Genomic DNA, 25,069 nt, shown 5'->3' with positions numbered 1-25,069 from the left:
TGGGTCTATGAGGGATTCACCAGAATGTAGCGTATTCTTCGTGTTTTCGGAGCATCAAGAAACGTGGTATAGAAGCATCCAGAGTGCAGGAATCCGATTACTGCCACTTGCCCCCCCCCCCCCCCCCCGTTTCTTTCACATTTTTTTTTTCTGAGCCTGGTCGAACATGTGCGCAAACATATCTGGGTCTAAAAATAGTACAAGCCACGCTCGCTACACAGACAAGTTAGAACGGGACCGTCCACCAAGGACGCCTAACAAGAAAGGGACGATCTGCTCGGCTTTCTCTTTATGTTGTTGGACCTTTGTTCTTTTATGTAACGCGGATCACAACAGAGATGGCGCTGGAACCTATTTGCTTCCGTCTGCCTGTCTACTGCTGCGCTTGGGCGATTTGTTTGAATAGCACGGGAAGCACGTAACACAAAAAAGGAAAACGATAACACGGGCAAAGTGAAAGAAGAAAGGGCGCTCCCGAGCTTGAATAGTATGAGACAGAGTGAAGAAGAAAGGCCTCCAAAAGGAGGGGTGCATCGAAAAAAGTGAAAGCAAAAAAAAAAAAACAGTAGAGGAACAAGACCAAAAGTCGAGAACGTACGCCTCCTCAAGTGCTTTCAGCCACCTACACAGAAAAGTAGTCTTGGTCTCTTTGTGAGATAATTTCGGCAAACTCAGCAAAAAGTGTGCTTCCTACCCCAGATTCTTGCACGCCGAGCGAGCCGTGTCAGCGATACAGGCAAAAAGACAAGCCGGACGAGAGGGCAGTAACAGCGTGTCACAATTCGAACACCTCCACACCACGTGGGAGAAGGCCTTCTGTCTTTTGGAAAGTAACAAGTGAGAAAGGGCGAAGAACAAGGACAGTAACAGGCAATGTCAATTAAGCGACAAGACAAATTTGTCGCGTCTCTTTCTGCCACGCCTAGACGGCACTCATCCGCTTTTTTCTGTTCATCTCAGCGCCGCAAACAGGCGTTTATGAAGACATACGACCTCTTTCACATGTCCGGTATTCGCACGTAATGCTCATCAGTAAATCACGACTAAGAAAAAAGTGAGTATATTCTTTTTAAAGCGTTTTCTTACATGTCCTTCCTGTCGTAACCGAGGCAGACACCACAAAAAGTTCAAGAAGAGACATAAAGAACATGTGCACCGAGAGCTCGATAGATGTAATCGTTCGTGCGCTAGTTTGTGCTTACTGCAAGAAACGAACCGCGAGAAAAGAATGATTTTGAAGTAAGAAATGTTCATATCACCAACACATGACAAAAATTCGATCTTTGCTTTTGATTGGCAGTCCTAAAAATTAGAGGTGCATGTTCTGCGCATCTGTGTATTGAGTGTGTACCTTCGTTCATACCAGTTTTACTTTGCACAGTTCATTGTCTCTTTGGATAGACGTTAGCCGGCTGCACCACATGGTCACCAGATGCTCGAAAGAGGCAGGAACGGTTCCGTGGTGGACCCATAATTCTTCAGCAGGCTCCATGGATATTCGCTTGACAGGCCTCCGGATCATAATCGCAACTATGAGCATTGGAACCACCGCCCTCATCGTTATCATCATGCCCCAGTCATCTGCAACACAAGAGCCCCTCGCACTGATTTCCATCTACCGGTTGTACTGTCCTTACCGCGGCAACCTTATATCGGTAGACTTTGTAACCGATCCCGTCTCTCCACCACAACTTCTCTAGCTTCGAGCTAGATTTCCCTTTCGTTAGCATCCACTCTGCTACCATACCGCTATAACGTGCCATCGGCTTACTTATTTCCCCATTAAATGTCCACCTTTACCCTACCACACTAGTCATAATTACCTTTTTTTTCCTCTTGACGTCCTGCGTGCGTTCTCGTATGCATCCTACCTTTAACCTCAGCTATGTTAACACTAACTTTAATTGGTCATCTAATGCACGTTGCTCTTCTGTCTGCTAAAGCTCCGGCGTGCACCTAATCTCTTCATCTCCCACCCCATTCGAGCCCAGAGTCATCATTCACCTTGTTTTTTTCTGATGGAGACCCGAAATTACTTCAATGCCCAGATGCAATAACAGAAAGGAATGGGGAAAACTTTGGGGTACAAAGCGCAAGACATCGATAAACGTGACCATGAAATGTGCTTTGATTTTAGCGATGTGTTGACGATCGCAAAGGTGTCTTTCAGTTCGCAACGCTGCAGTGCACTCAATTATTTCCGAAAACATAAACCAAGCTTTCTCTTTATTTCTTGGGCCAGATTTCTGGGCGATAAAATGTGAGCGAGTAACTGCTGTTACACGTCGAACTTTACGGAGGACGATAACGCTTGGGTTAAGTCCTTAATTTGTCTTTGTTTAAGAGATACTAATTACAGGGGCACTAACTGACTCGAACATGAGCAACTTTGGCATGAGTCCGTCTGCTCGGGTTTGGAACGCAGAAGGAGCCTTGGCAGCAATCAAGGGTTGAAAAGGAACATAGTCTAGTAGAGCGGTAAGCTGGGCTAGTGGGTGGTTGTTGCTCTTGCAAATGTGGGTACGGCACGGGTCCTGTCCACTTCTGTAGTGCGTGCCTTTTGGCGCAGTACCCCCCTTTTCAGGCTAAGAAAAAAATCTCGAAGTCGCTGAACCGACTTGGTTCCTTCTGACGCTGCACTATGGTATGATGCGCGCGTATTAAATTCTTCTGGATAAATGGCAACTACCTGAGGTTCTAATCACCGATTGTAAGTTCAGCCTTCAGAATATGTTGCTTTTCGCCTCCGCCGGAATCAGACTATTCTGGCTGAGTTGTGATCTCTTGTTTACAGAGTTTAAGTCAAAATAAACACTACTGCCCAATTTGCTTTGCTATCACGTCAGTTCTTAAGACCAAACGAGAACAAAAATACTAACGCAAGCACAGCGCCGAAACATTTTGGAAAATTGAGAACGGCGTACAAATGATAAGGAAATGCTCCTAGTTGCACTCAGAACTCTATACAAAAGAGCATACAACAATCAAATAACAATTTTCTCTGTTATCAGCAACACCTTTGTAAAATGGTTAGCACTGAGGCAGTAAGTGGTAATGATGAACTCCTCACCTTTTGCACGTCAACCTTGTGCATGAAGTTCAGGCCCGCCACTGGAGGAACGGGCAAGCAGCGTATTGACGCTGAGCAGGCCGAAGGCTTCCTGCGGAGCGCAAAGAGAAAAAGAAAGAACATTGTAAGCATGATTTCTTTGCATCTTGCAACGTTTCTGTGAGCCTCCGAAGTCAGCACTTAGGTTCTGGACTCTGCCCAGGCTTCCTGAGCGTTGGTTAAACTTTGAAAGGCCCGCTATATTATTTTGTGCGGAAGAATGCATTCGTGCCTAAAATTCTCCAAAATTCGGCAGTCGCGGCCTTGAAGCCAGTTGGTACTTCAAAGAAGAAAAAAAAACAGCCGTTGGGAAGTTCGAGGTACTGTCAAGCTGTTCGGTAACAGTGCCGCTTTGTACGTTTCGTTTTGTTCGTAAGAGAGAGGGTTTGGAGGCTAACCATTGCCGCCCAAATCATATTTCGCACCCTCTTTTCGGTAACAGTACAGAAATGGAAAAGGCGTGCGCGTATGGGCATTTCTGTGCATGGAGGCGCGTGGGGTTGAAATAATCTTCACACTGTGCAACCGCGTTGTGACCTCTGTCTGTAATTTCAAGACAACCTATGTGCACTATCCCATATGGTTTCTTGTACTTGGGATGAAAGCTAATAATGGGGCTCTGTTTTATGAGAATCTCTTGCAGATTTCGAATTTGTTTTGTAATCTGGCTTTGATCCCCATTGTTTAAAGGCTAAGCCTCCGGTGTAAAGTATACGCGGCAAGCGACCGGAGCAAGGCTCATTGGCCACAGGACCTCACTATTGTCTGCATATCGCAGTCAACCAATGGTGAGCCGACACATGCGGCGAGAAGCGAAGGCTTTCGAGGACATGCAGAGCAGCTACGTTGTAATTTATGTGATTGGCCGCTTGCTGCTTCCGTCTGCGCTGCCGTGACGCTCAAGTCACGCCAAATGAATTAAAAAATAGAGAATGAATCCTTATAGAGTACGGACGCGGTTACAGCTATTCAGGAGAATGATTTTCAAATGCGTCTCCCCGTTATAACTGTCTACACTCGGTCGGCTTCTTTCCGGTCATAAGTAAGCCGTTACCGGTTAAATCCAGAAAAAAGGCATTCTTGCGTTCGATATACATCAGTTAGTAGCCCCTTGAATTGCTCTCGTCACCACCAGCCAGCTTTACAAGCTTCAAAAAGAGGAATTCGTTTGCTGCCTAATTCCCAGAATATGATGTAAGAAAAACAGAGTTTGGAGTAGAGACTAATTTAAAAAATTAAAGAATGATCAAGCCCAGTTATGCATATAAATGTTGCTAGCTAGTCACAACCCCAACCTGTCACATTATTCTAAAGATTTTAGTGACAACGACCAAACTGACACATAAAAAACTTTTTATATAGCCGATATAGTAATTAGTTATCCTGGATATGCGTTGTTTGGGTATGTGTCGTTGTAATATTGATACTATATCACCGCATACGCGCATTGTCTAATGTATATGTTTTCCCTGGCTTATTGCTACAGGGGTTAGAGGGGTTGCAGCGTCTTTTTATAAATATCAGCAAGCCAGTCCGATGAGCACACGCAGCTACCAGAGTACACATTGTAGAGCCGCCAGAACGGAATTACTTATGCTGGAACATACCGTCCGCGTTGGCTAAATGGTTAGTGTGCACGACGACTTAGCCAGAGAAGTCGCGTTCTAAGCCCTCCGTGGCGGCCGTGTTTCGATTGAGTCGAAACGCAAAAGGCACCCGTGTGCTGTGCAGTGATGCTGAATGTTAAATATTTTCAGGTGGTCGAAATTTTTCTAAAGTCCACCATTACGGCACCTCTTGCTGTCTTTCTTCTTTCGGTCCCACCTTCCTCCCCTCCCTCATGACGCGGTTGAGGTGTCCACTGAGAAGTGAGACAGTTACTCGCCATTTCCTTTCCTCTAAGTTCACAAATGCTGGAACATGATAAAATATCAAAGTGCACACATTCTCGGGTGACTACTTGGAGAAAACAATCTTTCCTGACAATCGCAATGCATCAAGATGCATGTACAAGCTCGTCACGCAACGGAAATACATCACGTAAGCATCGACAAGGCCCATAGTTTCCTGAATGTTTGTACACATGTAAGTCATCATCATCAGCCTAACTACACGATGGTAAGACGGGTGAGTTTTATTCATACTTATGCGAAAATAGCGCAAAAGACGAGGACAACAAGGGAAGAAAACAACAGGACCAGAGCTAACTCACAACTGGATGTTTATTCACAGGAAGCAAGGAATGTAAAGAGGGCAAATAAACAAGATAGCAAAGCAAACAGGCGTATTTCTACGCGGAAATGTGGAAACGAACCTAACTGTCATGCAGGCATGCCGACGGGCTGCTAACGCACAATCTAGTTTTTTCCTTCATGTAAAAAAGCCTCCATATTCACCGTGGTTAACTGTGTTGGGTAACTACAATACATCATTGTGATGAAAAGCTGGTAAACAAGATTTGCAGTCTCTAATATGATCGACAAGATTAGTAGATTTATTAGCCTGCGGCCAAGTATACATTGGCCAGACGGGTCGTTTTATTAACACGCGCCTAACTGAGCATGCTAGTACCTTGGAGGCTAGGAAATCTAATATAGTCGATCATGTTAGAGACTGCAACATGATCCCTACTTTGCAACGCTGTGATGTATTGTACAGTCACCCAATACATTTAACAAGGGGGATTATGGAGGAGAAAAAAACTAGATTGTGCGTTAGCAGCCCGTCGGTATGCCTGCATGACAGTGAGGTTCGTTTCCTCGATTCCACGTAGCTACACGTCTGTTTGCTTTGCTATCTTGTTTGTTGGCCGCCTTTATATTCCTTGCATCCTGTGAATAAGCCTACAGTTGTGAGTTAGCGCTGGTGCTGTTGTTTTCGTTCCTTGTTGTCCTCGTTTTTCGCGCTATTTTCGCATAAGCCTAACTACGCCCGCTGAGGGGCAAATGCCTCTCCCATGTCTCTCCAATTAACCCTGTTCTTTGCCAGCTGCGGCCACCGTATGCCCGCAAACTCGTTAATCTCATCCGTCCACCTATTTTTCTGTCGCGCCCTGCTACGCTTGCCTTCGCTTGTAATCCAGTCAGCCACCCTTAAGGACTTGCGGTTATCTTACCTTCGCATTACATGCCCTGCCCAAGCCCATTTCTTCTTCTTAATCTCGGCTAGGACGTCATTAACCCATGTTTGTTCCCTAACCAACTCTGCCCGCTTGCGGACTCTTAACGCTACACCCATCATTTTTATTTCCATGGTTCGCTCGTTGTCCCTACGTTAAGGGAGCCCTTTTCGTTAGCCTCCATATTTCTGCCCCGTAGCTGAGTACCGGTAAGATACACTGTTCGGTAATTTTCTGTTGAGGAGTATTGGTAAACTGCTATTCATGCCACACCTGCAAGTGGCAGCCCCCAACCATTTGATAGCTATTGGAACTTATCCTCCGAGCCATAACAGTTGATCTAGTTAAAATCCGCGACCACCGAAATAGTAAATACAGCTGCGCTCGTCCAGATTTATAGAGGTTCGCGAAAAATACTGCACATGCCAGGGCTTTCAGATTTGTGAACATATTCTAAACTGTCTGAAAGTGTGCAGATATCTTACTGCTCAGTTTATAAAAACAATTCGAGGTTAATAACGGGTAGCAGCAGTAGCATTTTAATAGATCTAATATATTAAAAGCGTAGAAAATGCTTTCTAAAATGTTCGTAAGAAACAGTACGAGTTTTTTAACTTCATGTGCCAGCGCAGGTGCTATTTACCCGCATAAAATTGTGAGACAGGGTACGGTAAACCCTCCCAAACCTTCCTACACAGCCTAGCAGCAAAAATAATGAAGCGCCGCTTATAATGTGATGAGTACTGCTGTTTTCGACACCCATATTATGAGTAATCTTTCCGCTAATCTTGAAGCTGTGAAGAGAATATTTTTTGCAGTAGTGGCAATGCAAGAGGGGCAGCTAATAGTGCGCGACCGCTAATCCGTTGGGTACCAACCACGAAGAAAACCGTCTTTTCTCGCGTTCTCTGTTCGCCTAGCGCGAGCACTCCGTGACGCGGCACTGCCCGTTCGTCGTCGTCTTCTACGTAGCAAAAATAAATGCTTTCGCACTGATTCGAATGTAGTAAACATTCTCTGTAGCTTTTTGTTTAATGAATGCCTATTTAAGAGTTTTAGCATCAAAGATGTTACCGTAGGTATTAAGATTTGATGTGTATTAGGAGCAGAATTGGCAATGCTGATTTCATTGGTTTGATTAGACCGCTGGTACTGTGACAATGATGCCAAAAATAGTCAAGACATCTGCTAGGCTTCACAGGAGATGTATCATCACTGCACAGCTTGAAGGGCCGCAGCAGCCGTGTTTTATAGAATTGTATAATATGGTTGGGGTAAATAATATGGCCCTAGAGATTGTATTATGCGAAGCTTCTGACTTCCGTTCTCTTTTATACAGGAGGCCGTGGAGAAAAATAGAAATACCACAATAAGGAAGCCTCCATCTATATACTGCTTAATCATGACTTCAACTCCCGTTTGAGGCGTTATAAATTTTATATAATTAATTACGATATTACTTTCTGCAATGTTCTTGCTGAGACGGTATTGTTTATATATACATATGCGTATACTGAACCATCGTAAACAACAAGGGATTACGATGGTTTTCTGGGCAAGATTACAGCCCATTCAATGGAGAATTTTTTTCTCTATATTAGTAGGAAGGACATTTTTTGCATTTCATTTCGATAAAACCTAGGTTGCTGCTCACGAATGGCCATACCTTCATTAGATCTGGGGCGTCGCCGCATTAGTGCTTTAAAAAGCGCCTTTCCGAGATCGAGGCGCTAGTAAATGAACCTGAAACTTTTTAAGTTCACTCATTTAAAAAGATGGGGTTTGACAGAAGACTAGTGTTCAACTAAAAAGTCCGATTTAACTCCGAAGACAAGTCACAAGGCGCGGTAGAAAATCTGAGGCCTGTTTATGAAGTGTGATTCCAAACCAGTGCAAAATGTCATATATTTAACACAGAATGGAGTTAGTGCTACGCTTTCCCAATTAAGTTGTTATCGCACTGACTTATATTGATGACGCGAGAAGTTTCAAAACAAAACAAACAAGAACCCTGGTTCTCTGTTCACTTATAATAAGGACTTTACACGCATATTACAACGAATGGAACTATCCCCACGGCACACATACTTTCTTGTATCAAGGCTGCGAATTATTCTCGGTGCTGGTCCTTCCTGAAGTTAGCCGCTGCACAAATAATTAAGGGGAAGTATTAGTCAGCGTACCCTACAGCGGCTGTTTCGGACATTTCGACAAACACATGCACGAGTGAGTAAAAGGCTGCATTCCGTTCATCTGCAGCAGCCCAGTAGAGAATGTTTCAAAGGGCCCGAAAATAGCGTGCCACCGCCGTAGCGACCGGCCTCAGCGCTTAATAACAACCGTAGCTGTCCTTTCATTCACCCACACTCTTCCGAACATCCCCTGAAAAAAAAAAAGAATATGTGGAAATGCAAAATGGAGGAAATACACGTGTCGTAATCACCCCCCCCCCCCCCCCCTCCTTCCCTCACTTAATGTTTTCTTCGGCTTTGGATGGAGCCAAGGCATACCGTTGTCAGGGAAATATGCGGCTCGGTGACGAGGAACAATTTCCGGATGAGTAAGCTCGTGGAAGAGCCGCCCAAGCACGCGGAATCTGATTCGTAACTCGAAAAACTTTTACCACCCTCGCCATGAGGGTTCCAAAAACATTGCTATGTATACACACGCGCAGTGCGTATGCAGCCGGCGAGCGCGAGCGGGGTAGATAAGCAGAGTCCTTCGGTTGCAAGCTCAATCTACAGCACGCGCTTACTATCCGGATTCAATCGGCGTGGGTATAAATGAGCCCTAATCAAGAGAATGACATGAAATTAATTGTTTGCGCATGGATCGTCAAGAGGAGACGTCCAATTAAACCCGCGACAAGTAACAGCGCGTGCGCGTGCATATAGGGGAAAGATGGTGCATTTGGCTAGGAGAATAGAGGGCGAGGGGCAAGCTGTTCGGATATACGCGGTATAGAATGCGTAAACAGGGCGTACCTATTTGGAGCCGACTCTGTGGGGCTGAATGGGCCGCCATATGCTCGCCGTGCCGCCAGGTACTACATAGGTACAAGCTCTTTCTTCTCTGGCCTGGCGCTCGGTTTGAGCGGGGGTGAAATGGGTGTTGGTCGACATCTTGCGTAGATGAAAATATATTTGGCTACGGCGCTCCTTGTACAATGCTGCCCTCACTCCATAAAAGTTCAACATCATCATCATAATCATCATCATCATCATTTTATACTCGGCCATTCACTAAAAGAAGTGACACTTCTGCAAAACAGTAATCGTGTATTTCAGTTTGGGACTCAGAATTCAAATTTCGGCGACTATTATTTCACTTTACGATTATTGTCTTAACAATAGTACACATTGTTATTACATGTATTATTTTCCTTGGCTCCTGCCCTCTTGAAGCTAACCCCTTTGATGCCAGCAATGATAGAGAGTATAATGGCTCTTGGCTATGCTACATATCGGAAGCTGGGCTGAGCAAGGTAAAGAGAGAAACATAATAAGCTAGAAAAGCAATCGTTAGAAGAAGCGTTCCCTGTCCTTTGCATAGAGGTTGCTCTTCCCAAACATTATCTCGCGACCAATCATTAATTTAGCTGCTACCTGCCACGGTTGAAAGTTTTTCTCACAATACGGTGGGCAGGTTTTGATGATGCTGCAAGGTCACGTGGCTTTGGTGGTCCACCTAGGTTGCTTCTGGGGCGATTTCCGTGCGGGGGGCGGGAGCTCCTGTCTCCTCCTGTTCTTCAAGGTGCTACATTCCATCTCTGTGCCCCGGCCTCTCCGGCTTGAAACGGTCACCAACGCCGACGCGGGACAATTTTTCCGAATTTGCGATACTGACGCTCTCGCTTTAAAACATTACGGAAGATTATAGGATTGGTGAGGCCTCGAGGGCAATCAACCAAACATGCAAGAGGACTGTCATAACTGTTTCCGAACCACCTGTTATGATTTCGATAGATAAAAAGTATCAACGCCCTCAAACAAAATATTAAAACGATGTGCCTCCTCGAATTTCACAAAAAAAAATCATATAACAAGAAATAATGCTTTCCCAAGGCAAAACGTTTTTGACAATGAGAAATTTGACCGCCTGGGCACCTTTCACAGTTTTGTCTGGTTCAGGATGATGCGTGATAATGCTTCACTGCGTTAAATTATCTGCACTATGCCCGAGAGACGGTGACGGAGTGGCCGCGCTCGTAGGAAGTGCAGCGCCATGATTTTATCAAAACGAAGTGCCCGAAGTATTGCCGTGACCGGTACCTGGTTATTCACTCCTCCTTTGACTTTGCCAACTTCCTTGTATGCGGGCTCGCTTCATTGAAAGAACGCAATTGTGCGCAGTGCGTGACAATTGTAAACATCGCAGGCTTTTATTTATGTTCTCTGTAGGAATCACGCCTACTTGACATAGAAACAAACAAGTGCAATGGACAATTCTCAGCCTGTTTTATATAATTAACTTTGAAATTATTGCTCTGAATTTAATTTAGCTTTGCCATTTAATAAATTACCTACGTGCACCTATAAACATAGGTGACTCAGAGAAAGGGGCTAACTCCAACCATGCACTAATGGAATGTTGCCGCGACTGAAGAAAAACTGTTTATTCTGATCAAAAGATCGGAATCATTGCCTTGCATCTAAAATACTCTGATTGCGTGTCGCTCCATCCGAATTCGCTGGGTGTGCGTTGCACGTGAAAGCACTGGCCGAAAATGGCACTGCGACGTCTCCGACTGCGGCGTCAAATATCTCCGTTTTAGTCGCATCATGTGAAACAGGCCTTACACGGTATCGCCAGCAAGAAGCGGACCCGCTCTACAGCAAGGCAACCGCTGAAGCAATGAGAAGAAAGCGGGAAAGGAACTTCGCGGGTCGGAAAGCCGAGATAGAAGCGAAAAAAAGAATCGTGAGGGCACCTAATGCGTTGGCAATGCAATAACATTAGAAATTGTTGATGCCTTTACCGGAAGTGACGACACTTCCGGCTTAATGGCATCATCACCGGTAAGATGATGTCACTTCCCTGCAGCCAATCGGCAAATTTTATCGCCTACGTCATTTTTTTATGAGGCGTTTAATGCTGTCGCATTAAAAGAAAGCTACAAGCAGACGCTGCTCTGCGTGAAGCTGAGCGGCGCGGTGCGGAAAAGGAGGAAAGGACTCTTAGCAGCGCGAGACCGAGGTCGCCGTCGTACTAGCTACGGCAGTCCGCTGCATCCCTCCGTGTCCGCAGCAGTCCAACCTGCCCAGCACCTGCTGTACCTTTTCATACGATGGATATCCTCTCCCCTGCCGCACACCATCAATCTTGAAGTTCATCATCATTCATTCCTCGCTTGAGGAGTTGTCTCTAGCCCCCTGAACCGCCACCCCATCTCCACACCAGCGGACTTTCCTCATCAACCTCCAAGGCCTCTTTCCCACAGCTGCACTGTGTGCGTGCATGCGTGGATGCCTACCTATTCGCATTACCTTCAAGTACTTTACCATCTGGACATTCCATACCACTTTTGGATTACCTCTCAAACCGGATTACCCCATGGTCGAAATTCTGTCCGCGTCGTTTCGGTTTGTTGAATACGCGCCGCGACATCATCTCCGGACTTCCCTGCCCCACATTCCATCTTCCCCCACGGCGCCTGGCTCTGAACAATGATCTGAACTAATTGACCACAGGTCGCAGCCAATGGCCGAAAGCGGGCCCAAGAAGCCGAGCTGCACTCAGCGAACTTAGAAAGCGGCACGAGAAGTTCGTCTCAGTTTCCCGCGGGAACCAGTTCAAACTGAGAACCAGTGGCACAAACACTACCTGCAGGCTCTACAGGACACCATGCACGCCGCTCTTTGTGAGGCATTCAGCAGCTTTTACCGGACGGCGTTCAAGTTTTGCAGTCAAGGAAGGTACTAGCTTCTAAAGCGTAAAATACACAATGTGTCCTACTTCTATGTGAGCAACGGATATCGGTGTAGGGCACTGACGCAAAATTCATGCAAAAAACTGTGGCAGACGCAATCGGAAACACGCAGCGGCAGCCAAAAGGCAAATCATCACCCGTAAAGCGAAATTCGTAAAAGCCAAAGGCACACCATCCGCCGCGGTGACTCAGCCGTTAGGGTGCTCGGCTACTGAGCCGGAGTTCCCCGGTTTGAACCCGGTCGCTGCGACCGCGTTTCGATGGAGGCGAAACGCAAAAGGCGCCCGAGTCCTGTGCGTTGTCAGTGCGCGCTAAATATCTCCGGTTGGTCGAAATTATTCCGAAGCCCTCCACTATGGCACCTCTTTCTTCCCCCTTCCTTACTTCTCTCACTCCCTTCTTCATCCCTTCCTTAACGGTGTGGTTCCGGTGTCCGCCAATATGGGAGACAATTACCGCGCCATTTCCTATCCTAAAAAATTAATTTTCGATTTTCAAGAGAAACCTCCCACTGCTCCCCGAGCTTCGCTGCATCTGTTGCAAATATAGCGTCGTCAATTTTTATTAAAGCTTTAGATTTAATAAGGTTAAACATCCTTTGCAGCCGGATAACTAGAGCACACAAATATTTCGTTCTGAGCATCATTCATAGAGTAAATGTGCTTAAAAAGAGACTGGGAGCCTTTCCGGCCATTTTCAGTATCTAAAAAGTATAACAAATAACTGAATCAAAGCCATAAGCTTGAATTAGTAACGTCCAATCACGGGTACGCATGGACAAATGACGCAGCAGCCGACTTCATGGAAGCATTCTCTGCCCGCATTCCTGTAATGGATTCTCACTACCTGGTACATTAGCGAGTTTGCAGGACGAAGTTTACAAGATGAAAGTTCCTCTGCGTGTATCGTTTTAAAGAAACCCTCCACCCATAAGAACCAACAACGTGGGAGTTGCACATGCCCTCGAAAGTCCACATGCGGCTCTAAAGAACTATAGCGAGCAGAGACATTCCCCTAAAAAAAGAATTATTAAAAAGAAAGCGTTGGGTAAACACGCCAGTAAATGGGTTTTCAGAAGCGGTTAAAAAAGGGCGTAGTGTTTTGCTGAAAAGCTGAGGACATCTCGCTCGATTTCTGACGCGTTTTCTTTGACGAAGCCACGTCTACGTCCTTCCCCTCGACCATTTTGCAGGGGAAAAAAAAGGTAATGATAACACGCACTTAGTGCATCTTCCTGTCACCTTCTTTCTTTGCTTCCGTCTCTTTTACTCCATTAACGCGATAAGGCGATATTGGCCACAAAAAATTCAGTGTCCTCCAAAGAATAACGTATGCTGCGATGGTGGGCTCGAGGTGTTCCCAAACACGAATCACTAAATTATCAATAAGTGAAAATGAGGGACACACCAAGATAACCCTTAAGTTTATATGTGGTAGCAAAATCACTGTTTTCGTTGCAAAACTAACACTGCGGCAAAGTTTTTTTAGAAGTAATAAATGTCCATCTCGTATTAACAACAATAATTTAGGAAAACCTTTACATGGCCGTTACTTCTAACTCTTCAATGGACATGATGTGTCCAAGTCTACCGCTGCTGACCGGCTGTCAGGGAGGAAAAGCTCGTCGCATGCTGTCTTCCGATATTCACGCTCACCTGCCCAAGAAACGGTCTTGAGCCTAGTAGAAAAGAGCCAGGTGCGTTTCACATGTGTGCTGTGCTTCGCTGGAGTGCGTCGCTCCTTCACCCGGTTGTTTATATCTTTTTCGCGAGTGTGACGTCTCTCGACCGGCCGCTCCTGATTGGCTGTCAGGGAGTTGAAGCTCGTGGCATGATTTCTTCCACCCTTCTTGGTAATCCGTTCAAGAAACTGTCTTGAGTCTACTTCAACAGAGCCAGATTCGATTCACATGTATGCCTTGCCCCGCTGGAGTGCCGTATGCAGTAGGTGCATTACTGATTGGGCAATCGAGCTGAAATTGTTCTGGAATTTTCGCTGTCCACGCTTGCCTAGCTGTTAGTTAATAATAAATCGTGGTCACTACCACCAAGAGCAGGAGAAGCACACTGCTTAAAGGGGCCATTAGCGTTCATATATCTTTGGTTCACGTACATTGCCCACGGTAATGGAGCACTTAACCAGCAAGACTGGCACAAGCTGGCTTTTTGGCATCGTAAATTATTTCTGACATGCGGTACAGAGCGGCTTTTTGAGGTCTTGGATCATACGTTACATGAATGATTGGGACGCAGAACAACGCTCGGCGTTTTCGCGCCCTAGATAAATACACAACACTACGTATACCTTCTATATTACTATTTCTAGAGCTGAAGACACCAGGTGCTTTGACTCCAGCTCGGAATGGTAACAAGCATCGGGCGACTGAACAATAAAAAAGACGCCCGCAGTCTAGTGTAACCGTTCGAGACCATCACTCAACCGAAACTACTCGTGTTGAAAGTAAAAGTACTGAACAGAAAAATGTTGCCTAATGGTTCGTTGCTTGCACATGGCCCCTGAAAACGTAATACCGGAAACACGGCACCTTTATCAAGCTCAGTCAAAACGTTCGAGTTGTCCTTCAGGATTTGACGTCAGCCTGACCACATCGCCGGCACCGCAAGGAAGAATGAAAGTGGTACATTCTGTTCCGTGTTGATCGTAACTACTCGAGATCAACAGAAAACCTAACGTGGTGCACTTCAGGGGTGTGCTGTTTTTCGCATAACCGGCACAAGGTCTCGTCCAATGCGTGGGAACGGAAGAAGATAATTTGAATCTCTCGTAAACATCTCTTAACAGCATGCCATTTCCCTTCTGTGAAAAGCGGCAATTGATCAAAAGTGCTGGGTGTACCGCCTCACAAGAAGTACTGGCCGCTGTCGGGACGCCCTCGTAGCGGCCCGACTCTCCCGGCGTTCTGCGCTTGTGCGCTAACACAGGACCTCCGCAAACGAACAAACTATGCCGGCTAGGGAGGAAGCTACTTTTACTGCTGCTGAGCGGCGGCGACGGAAACTTCACTCTATTAGAGAGTGCGCCTACCATTTCACACAAAGGCGGCGCTCGCGGATGTGATTGTTCTCAGGAGAGACGACCACTTTCATGGCTGCTTGCAAACGCACGTACGCAGCGAACCTTGTCCTGTTGGTCGCAGCACGACATGACGACTTCACCTTTTCGTATATCTCCATCATTCTCGGAGTATTGAACCATTGTAAGGTACTGTTATGAAATTATTAAAGATAATGGTTGATTCCTGGAATATGCAGCAAAACCTTTCTTTTAAAGTTTTTCCTTCATTCGCATCGAGCATTTTAGTTTGCCTTAGAAATCCAACAGAGAACACTTTGAACGACAGCAAGAACGTTAATAGGAACAAAGTGCATCCACCCGATGGGAGATCTGCCGATATATTGATTTTTATTCTGAAATCTTGCAATGTAGCACAAAATTCTGTTCATAAACTTTTCCCGTTAAAAACGCTTGTGTCCAGAATTGTTCGGTATAGTGTCCGCAGGGGTTACATTATTTGCGTTATCTCTGGAAGCCATGTGATAGTCATGACGAGAGCCTCCTCCTTCTCCCATTCCACAGGCCTACTCGAATGAACCTGCCGGAACCGTTACAAGACGCGCCGCCGGCGCTGCGTAAGACAGGCATGGAAATCCGCGAGCCTTGAGGCTATTCCAACAGCAAAGTCATTATAAGGCGCTGTTTGATTGTTTTTTAGTGCGTTAGCACTAGCACTTCAGCTCAACCGCTTTGCCGTTGTGTGGCCTATGTGGTCCGTCTGTTTGGACACCGGTCTGTGGACAACCTGCCCGAGGTGACCCACCTACCACCATGGTGGCGCCCCTTGATGGTAGGTGGGCCGCCCAGGTCACATGACCTTGTGGCGGCATCACAACCTTCCCGTCGGATGGTGAGAAAACTGCCCACCGTGGCAGGTGGCCGTTAATGATTTAACGCGAGAAGTTGCTTAGGAAGAGCAACTTAACGTGGATCGCACAAGCCTCACAGAAGACAGCATCTGCCGTTGCAGGGCTGTGGCGCATCGCCTAACCACACCACTGCACCAAGAGTGGTATGACGGTTCCCAGTGGTCTATATGAAGGCTCATTAGAGAATGGCTCAATTCCGCATATATACGCATTACCCATTAAAGCTATCACGTTGTAACATTAATGCGGATCTAAAGTCCGATTTCGCCTATCATCGTCTGAGGACTGCTTGAACTTGAAAATCCAGCCTCGAACCGAGGTGCTAGCGCTGCTAATTGGGATTTCGCTTAACGGCACTACATCGTCCGATGTCTTTTTTTAATAGAACAAAAAGCTTCGCGTCCGAAGTGTGAAGTCCTGCAGCAGTGACTTTAAGAATGCTGCGGATTGCCTGTAAAAACGCTATTTCGATCACTGAACACTACACTGGTGAGAAAAGCAGGAGCCACTGTGTCCCTGTGTCTCAGTGTGGTGAATGATTATTGTACCAATGTGACGTTGGATACTGTTTACCAGGACGCTCGGACGCCAAACAGGCAGATATGATAGTAGGTATTGAATACAGTTAAAAAACAATTAACGATAAAAAAATCTCGCAAAATGTTGACGATTATATAACGGGACATTCAGGGATAGCTGTTTAGGCGTTTAGTTTTGAGAATACATCGAGGTAGAAAAGACACAGTGACCTCATATCGCACTGGTGTAGTGGTTAAGTGATGCACCCCAGCAGTGGCAACCGGATGTTCCAAACAGAGTCACCACCTGTAGGGTTAGGCGACGCCGTAATATGATGAGGGCGTTAATAACCGGTGTTAATAACGCCGCACGAATACGGCGCGCAAGCCAAGGACGGGCACCAAACAGCTATCGCTCTAAATGTGACGTCTCTGCCCAAGCCATGAAGTAAAATGAGTGAAATTAGGATAACATGGCACACTACGTGATGGACCTTTCCCTGCAGCACACCCTTCTAGGGGGTCACCGAACTAAGCAAGCTTGTCCAGCCAGTCTAGCAACGCTGCTTGCCATCTGTTCTTTGAAAATTCCTTTATAATGTAAGAGGACGCTTACTTGCCGGCAGTAGTTAAAAGCAGTGTTGGCTTCGTCTAGCAAGAGCAGAGAGGCGTGCCTCTGCTTTGGAGACCCCTACCAAGCGGCATGTAAAGCGTTCAGTGCGCATGCGCAGAACTATACTGGAAAAAATGTCCGCTCGAACCCAGCCTTTCACCATACGCTTCCCGCTGTCTTACGAATATGCAACTTGGTGAAATGGACCGTTGCTTGCTTTTTACGCAGTGCAAGAGCAGTTATTGCCTTCGAGATCTGTTTTTTTTTTATTATGCTGCAAAAATTATGAATATAGTTCTCTCCCCAGACACTAAACTTCATCCGAAGTTGTACATTGCCTGTAAGAGGCCCAATTATTCATGGCCTAAGGAAGCATCGCTACCACAATAAAAGCCTTTGGTAACGGTTACAGCTAACCGTTAGGAGCAGCGGGCCGTGCTATGTAAAGAGATACTTTTTTCTATTCTCGGAGCGTGTGTTTCGTATAGGGGTTTAATACAAAACGACACATGACAGAAAAAGGTGCCGAAAGACAGCGATGAAGAAAGCTTTGAGTTTTGATGCCAGCTTTTGAGCAGAGGGGCTTCGCACGGGTTCTGAGGGAAGAGGTCGGAATAAATTTCGGTAACCTCGGGTTATTGATTTTGCTCCAACAAACATCAGTGCCAAAAACAGAGTATTGTTTCCTAAAAAAAAAGTAAGTTTGAGTTTCTCCCTATCATTCAACCATAATAGGCACCTAATCGTTTTTTTTTCTTTCAAAAAACGTAGTTGCCGAAACCACATCTAACCTTCATCTTCCTTAGCCGCTAGAAAGGCGCTGCACACGAAGGCGTCTTAAGAAGCGCGGACGGCAGTAATCAAGGAAGAAGGTATCACGAGAAAACACACACACAAGTGCGATCGCGAAGCCGCGCGGTTCTGACAGAATGACGACTGATTTTATCTTCAATATTTTTGTTTGTCTCCTAGTCCCCTTTCAATCTACTTTCCTTGAAGCTTTCTATTTCTTTTTGCGAAAAAAAAGCTCGTTTTTCGTTTATCAGATGACTTAACTGAGAGCCGTGCGCCTGACAGACGATGGAGTAAAGCAAACAAGTAGAACGCTTGCAGAACCTGGAACTGGATAACGGTCTTGTTGACCAACTCGGAAAACACCCGGCTGGAAGCTCTTTTTCCATGGTATGGCATGTAGAGCGGCCTAGCGATGCGCGTATAGCTGTCTGAGACAGCGCCTGCAGGAAACGAGTTCAATTCAGCGTTTAAAGGCGTGCAGACACAAAACTTCGGACGCAAGCAAATGTTGTTGTTAGTCGCTATTTATTAATAAAATAAGAATGGAAGGAAAAGGTGTTGCTAGTCGCGGCATGAAATTATTATTGGTGCTTGGGGAAAAAAATGGCGCTGTATCTATCTCACATATCGGCGGACACCTGAACCGCGCCTTAAGGGAAGGGATAAACGAGGGAGTGAAAGAAGAAAGCAAGAAAGAGGTGCCTTACTGGGGGGCTCCGGAATAATTTCGACCTCCTGGGGATTCAACCTCGCCCGTCGCGGTGGCTCAGTGGTTAGGGAAGGCACACGCCGCCGTCACAAAGATGAATACTACAACCGAACAGATAGTATGCTTCGGAGGGTATCTAACAGAAACCGAGGCATTAAAGAGGACGATGCCATGCGACTGGTACGGGCGTTCGTCGTGTCTCGGGTTACCTACTCCGCCCCGTATCTCCAGCTGACGAAGCCGAATGGGGACACCCTAAACACGATGCTTCGTAAGGCAACGAAGCAAGCACTGGGCATGCCCATATACTCGTCCACGCAAAGACTGCTAGACATGGGTGCCCACAACACCACAACACGATGGAGGAGCTCATCGAAGCCCACCTCTCTAATAAGAGAATCCGACTCAAACACACGGAACACGGACGAGCTGTCCTACGCAAGATAGGATGGCAGATGGAGCCAGTACCCATCAAGGCGGCCCTTCCGGAGGACTGGAAGACGACCATTCAGACCAAAGCCCTTCCCCGGAGCATGACGCCGGGCAAGGACGACGAGAGGCGCACCGCGCGGGCCAAAGCCATCCCGCGTAGAGGACCCCAGGGTCCTCCACGTGGACGTCTCGCTCCGAAAACACAGTGACCATGCAGCGGTGGTGGTTACGTCAAAAGACAGGCTGATCGTCAGCGCGTCCCTGAAGACAACAGACCCCGCAGTTGCCGAAGAAGCGTCCGTGGGCCTCGCACTCGCACAGCCGATCGTGGACACCGTGGTCACCGACTCAAGGACAGCCTACTGAAGCTTCCACTGGGGGGTAATCTCCTCCGCGGCCCGAGTCATTCTATTCAAGTGCAAGCCTCCAGGAAGAGCTATAGAGCTCGTGTGGGCCTCGGCTCACTCGCAGGTAGCAGGCAACATCATCGCCGACTACCATGCTTGAGAAGTGTCAATCCGGGCCGAGCATGAGTCGGCAGAGCTACCGCACCCGGTCACCAGCTTTCGGGACATTACCCGGATGTACCGTGAGGAAAGGTGCAGACTGCTAGAACCGCACACAAAATTCACCAGGGAACAACAGACGATCCTGCGTCGAGCGCAGGCTGGATCGCTTGCGCATCTCGTACTGATGAACCGCATGTACCCTGCGGAACACGATATTCTTTGTCCTTTTTGCAAACGAGAAAACGGCAACCTGGCGCAAGTCTTGGCAGAGTGCACAAAACTCAAGACCCCCACTACTCCCCTTCCAGCTAACACCCCCAATCATCAATCCCTTGAGCGATGGGAGACCTTGTTATTCAGCCCCGCCCTACCGATTCAGCTCGCACTGACGGACAGGGGCCAGGAGCTGCTGGAAACATATGGGTCCCGTAAATAGGAAACCACCGCGTCTGGTGCCTGCGTGCACCACCGATTTATTTCGGCCTTAATAAATGTTGATTCATCATCATCATCAGTGGTTAGGGCGCTCGACTACTGATCCGGAGTTCCCGGGTTCGAACGCGATTGCGGCGGCTGCGTGTTTATGGAGGAAAAATGCTAAGGCGCCCGCGTGCTGTGCGATGTCAGTGCACGTTAAAGATCCCCAGGTGGTCGAAATTATTCCGGAGCCCTCCACTACGGCACCTATTTTCCTTTCTTCTTTCACTCCCTCCTTTATCCCTTCCCTTACGGCTCGGTTCAGGTGTCCAACGATATATGAGACAGATACTGTGCCATTTCCTTTCCCCCCCAAAAAAACAATAAATATTAAACCAATTCAACCTCCTGCACTCACCTCGCACAGCACACGGGCGCCTTAGCGTTTCGCCTCCATCGAAATGCAGCCGCCGCGGTCGGGTTCGTAACCGGGTACTCCAGATCAGTAGCCGAGTGCCCTAACCACGGAGCCACCGCGGCGGGTAAGGCATCTGCCAGCGAAACCTGAAGCACCTGAGCTGCGGCTAGCGGAAATAAAAGGACAGGGAGATGCAGGCAGATGAAATGAAGGTGGGAGCGACAGTATGAAAGGATAGGGGTAGGGCGGCAATCTACACTATGCCCAATCGCTAAAGCATCTCCTCCAGCCCATGCACTGATCATCCGTCATACAAATGATATGATTCGTTTTATGTGCGTGAGGAGATGCCTTCTAGCAAGCTTCATTCGCATGCTTGCAGAACTTAATTTAATGTAAATTTGAATGTTGTACGGGGGTCCGCTTGGCCCTTGCACCCACATCGAGTGACGTCAAGGCACACATTCCCCATTTACTGTGACATCACTGAACCCAGAGGTTGTTATCAGGAACAGCCAGTGCCTACGGCGATGGTGATGTCGTCAGAATTCAGGTAGTCCAGGTGCCTACTGGCACGTAACGTCAAGGTGCACTTGAGAGCTGACGCCGACCGAGAGCGAAGCTGTCTAACATGATCGTTTGTAATTAGTTCTTCACTCTGAGCACTGGTGTTTCATCTTATTTTCATAATTAATAGGACCGTATGCCTCTTTCAAAGCGAAAATAAAACGTACACCGAGAATATTTTCGTCTGTACCCTTAACTCATCCTCCTTATTCAAGACGATGAAATTACACGCAGAAGAAAACAGGTTGCATAAGCCTGCAACGGCAACGCAGTCACCTCTTTCATGAAATCAAGGGAGGCTCAAAAACGTACACACAGAAAGAAAAAGTTGCTGGTGTTTTGGCATTTTTTAATAATCATGCACCGCACGGGGACACAGGGTCACAGTGGCTTTGGCTTTTCTCACCTCCCTGTGTTGTGACCTGCCTCCGTACTGTGTCTGCTGAGTTTTAGTCGTAATGTCTCTCCAAGTGGCCTACAACTTTAGTCTTCTAAGCACGAAATATTGTGCGCAAGCACGTTTTTGCAGGTGAAAACCATCGCCATGTACCTGAAACCGCGATTGGGGTGTCCACTGACCGAGGCCACTGATCGCATTTCCTTTCCTCAAAATCGGTCATCTCACCGATATTGTTCAACGTTGCGATGATCGGGCTTGCGCGGCAACTCGAGAGGATACCAGGAATAAAACACGCGATGTATGCCGACGATGTCACGGTATGGGTCACCCAGGGCTCTCTGGGGGAGAAGGAGGACAGACTACAGGAAGCAGCCGCGTGCGTGCAAAAGTACACCAGAGAAAGAGGCCTCAGATGCTCAACCGAGAAATCGGAGCTGCTGAGAGTCGGAAGACATCCCGCTAAAGCGGAGCTGGAAGTCTACCTGGAAGGGCAGAGGATCCCAGAGAAAGACATGATAAGGGTGCTAGGTATGTGGCTGCAAAGAAGCAGGAAATGCAGTCACACCATCAGCCTAATAAGTAAAGCAGCAGAGCAGATAGGAAGAATGATCAGCAGAGTCTCGCATAGGCGGTATGGCATGAAAGAAAAAGACACGCTCAGACTCGTGAGCAGCCTGATAGTCAGCCGAGTCACCTATTCACTGCCCTACCAGATACCAACCAAAGCCGACATGGAACAGATAGATGTAATATTAAGGAAGGCATATAAGACCGCCCTGCATCTACCTAGGAACACACCGAACGAGAAACTACTCCAGCTAGGGATTAGTAACACCTTCCAAGAGCTGAGGGAGGCCCAAATCAGGGCACAGTATACGAGACTCCGAGGCACGCCAACAGGCCGGGAACTGCTGAAAAGAATAGGGGTGGAAACACAAAAGCGCCTTGACAGGTACAGGGACGTCCCGGATGGAATTAGAAAAGCCATTCGGGTCGCACCCCTGCCCAGGAACATGGATCCGAACCTGCACGAAGGAAGACGGAAAGCAAGAGCCGAGTATATCGAGCGAGGCTTAGCCAATCTGGAAAACATGGTCTTCACGGACGCGGCGCTGTACCTGATGGATAGGAAGCGCACGGCGCGCGGCTGTAGTAGTCGACCACCAGGGAGAACTTATCACCTGTGCAGCGGCAGAGGCTGCGGACGCAACAAAAGCCGAGGAGGTTGCCATAGCTCTAGCGGTCGCTTGCGGCTCTCAGGGAAACAAGTGTCTAAACATACTTACAGACCCGAAAGAGGCATGTAGGAACTACACTAGGGGAAGGATAAGTGCCGCAGCCATGAACATACTCAGAAAAGCGCGTGTCTCAGACACAAAACACATACACAGCCTGGTTTGGATACCCGGAAATGCAGGTATTAAGGGAAATGAAAGAGCGGGCGGCCATGCTCGAGCGATGAGTTTCCGAGCGGGATTACCGGACGACTTTTGCACACGAGCCTGCGACGGGGGGTATGCAGAGCACCTGGACCTATACAGGGGCTTAAGGTATAAATATCCTCCGCCACACAGGGCACTAACAAAGGAAGAGGCTACCGTGTGGCGCAGATTGCAGACGGGTATTTTTCCAAATTTACACATACTAAACAAGATGTTTCCGACACAATACAGAGCCACATGCCCGTGGTGCGGGGCGGTACCAACTCTGTACCACACCACATGGGAGTGTGAGCAAAACATAAAATTCCACCAAAACAAACACACAAGTGCGGAGCAATGGGAGAGCCGGCTCGTCAGCAGCGATCTCACGGTCCAAAGGACCCTGGTGCAGCACGCTTACGAGGCAGCGCGGCTCAGCGGAGCCCTGGAATGAGGGCCCGACCTTGCGAAGACGGGATCCGGGATCGCCTGATATGAAGACGACGCGGATCCTGCTGCCGCCGAACTACGCAAATGTTCAAGAAAAGTTTTTCACTCACTTCTCAAAATCAACGCAGTCTACAATGTTGTGAACAGGAACGCCAATGCACCCAATGAACGCCGGCGACCTATTTTATCTATTGGCGCGTTTTTTGCGTACGGATGGAAGTTTATAAAACGACGACATGTAAAACGCAGCGCTTGGGTGCGTTGCAGTTGAACACGAGGCGTGATTGGCTGCGGCGATAGCATATAGTGCTCTCGTGCAGTGGCCAGCGAAGCTGATCTGTTCGCGCCACCGCGGGCTCGAAACCCAGTCGCGCCAAAATTTATTTCTGCGGGTATCACAGAGGCTTCGGACAAATGTCGTACTTTTTAGGATTGCCAATTAAGTATTCTATTAATGGGAACAGCAAAGTCCGCCCGTCCTTGTGCCCTTCTCGTCCATGTTTGTATTATTTTGCGCAGTACCCTTACTCAACGATGTACGACCGGCTCGCCCAGCAACATGCACTCCAGATGCACCTTACATCGCTGATGTGAAGCGTCCACGCGCAGTACTCTCTCTGTGCTGCACCTTTAGTGAGGCTGTGTGCTTTAAACACACTTTCTCACAATACCTTTCTGACTTGTTTATTAGGCTGTAACGTGGACAAGGAAAACATTTGTTTTTCACTTTTTTTCTTTTGTTTTTCTTGCGGACCATTTGCAGCATCAATCTCGCCCTTTTTCCGATCTCAGGTGTATACTCCATATAACGCAATTTTTCCTAGGTCAGCTTGGCAGCAGAAACATAATAACAATAGAGAAATTAAAATAAAGATATCCTCCGAAAGAATACTTGGATACACATAGAAGCTTCCATTCTAAACGTACGTTCGTGTGCGTTCTCACATTACTCCTCCTGAAGCTCAATGGCTCTCCTATTGTGTTCCCTGTTGGTGCACGGAACTATCCGAGGCGCCGTGCTTGTTAAGCCTTCAGGGCAGCTTTAGTGCACGCAAATGAGAAAAGCAACTTGTGGTCATTGTTTCACTGAGCGCTTTAGATTCCAAGGGATTCTCTTTCATTTACAGTTACAGCGCGGCGAATCGAAGACAGAACATAACGGTTACTGCATTACGTAGGTCTTCATCTCGTTAATTAATGAAGAAAACAACACTATATGGCTGCATGTACGGCTCATTTCAGCCTTCACTGGCACGTAAGACCCGAGTCCCGGGAGGAATTTGAGCCTGAAAAATTTTCTAGGTTTCTTTAACCGTGTTAGGTATTTTTCAGTCCAAGCAGCAAAATGTCGCGCTCACACAACAAAAAGAAGTATGGAGAGAAGCTTTCAGGTCCCTTCTTTGTCGTGCACTGCCGCGTCATTCTCTTAACTGAACTTATGTGTCTGATTTTCCTCGCGTGTTTCCCGTTCTCTATTACTCGCTAATCCCGGCAAAGGCTTACACGCATCCACCTTCCTTGGAGATAGGCGCGCTCTGTATAGGCTCAGTGTTGTGCGTGCACGGTGTCCAAAAGATGAAATCATTGGGGCGATATTCAAAAAATCTATCCGTGAGAGGTTTAAATTTAGATGGCGCTGCTCTGATTGGTAAAAATCAAAAAGAAGAAATTCGCAGGTGCAGGTCTTATAGCGCGAAAGCAAAATAAGCGATAGTGTCTT

General features: G+C 47.2%; 1 protein-coding gene across 3 annotated transcripts in view; it reads right to left on the bottom strand.

Annotated features, from left to right (window-relative positions):
* CCHa1-R (CCHamide-1 receptor) overlaps nucleotides 1-25,069 on the bottom strand; it is a 361,846-nt gene that overhangs the window by 80,001 nt on the left and 256,776 nt on the right. For all 3 annotated transcript variants that reach the window (XM_077632635.1, XM_077632636.1, XM_077632634.1), the window contains one exon: nucleotides 3,071-3,161. The gene's annotated coding sequence lies outside the window, so the exon portion shown is untranslated. The remainder of the gene's footprint in view (nucleotides 1-3,070; nucleotides 3,162-25,069) is intronic.

Source organism: Amblyomma americanum, chromosome 7, assembly GCF_052857255.1.
Source record: "Amblyomma americanum isolate KBUSLIRL-KWMA chromosome 7, ASM5285725v1, whole genome shotgun sequence".
In the NCBI taxonomy this organism is placed as follows: domain Eukaryota; kingdom Metazoa; phylum Arthropoda; class Arachnida; order Ixodida; family Ixodidae; genus Amblyomma; species Amblyomma americanum.
This window is presented reverse-complemented; position numbering and strand designations above follow the sequence as displayed.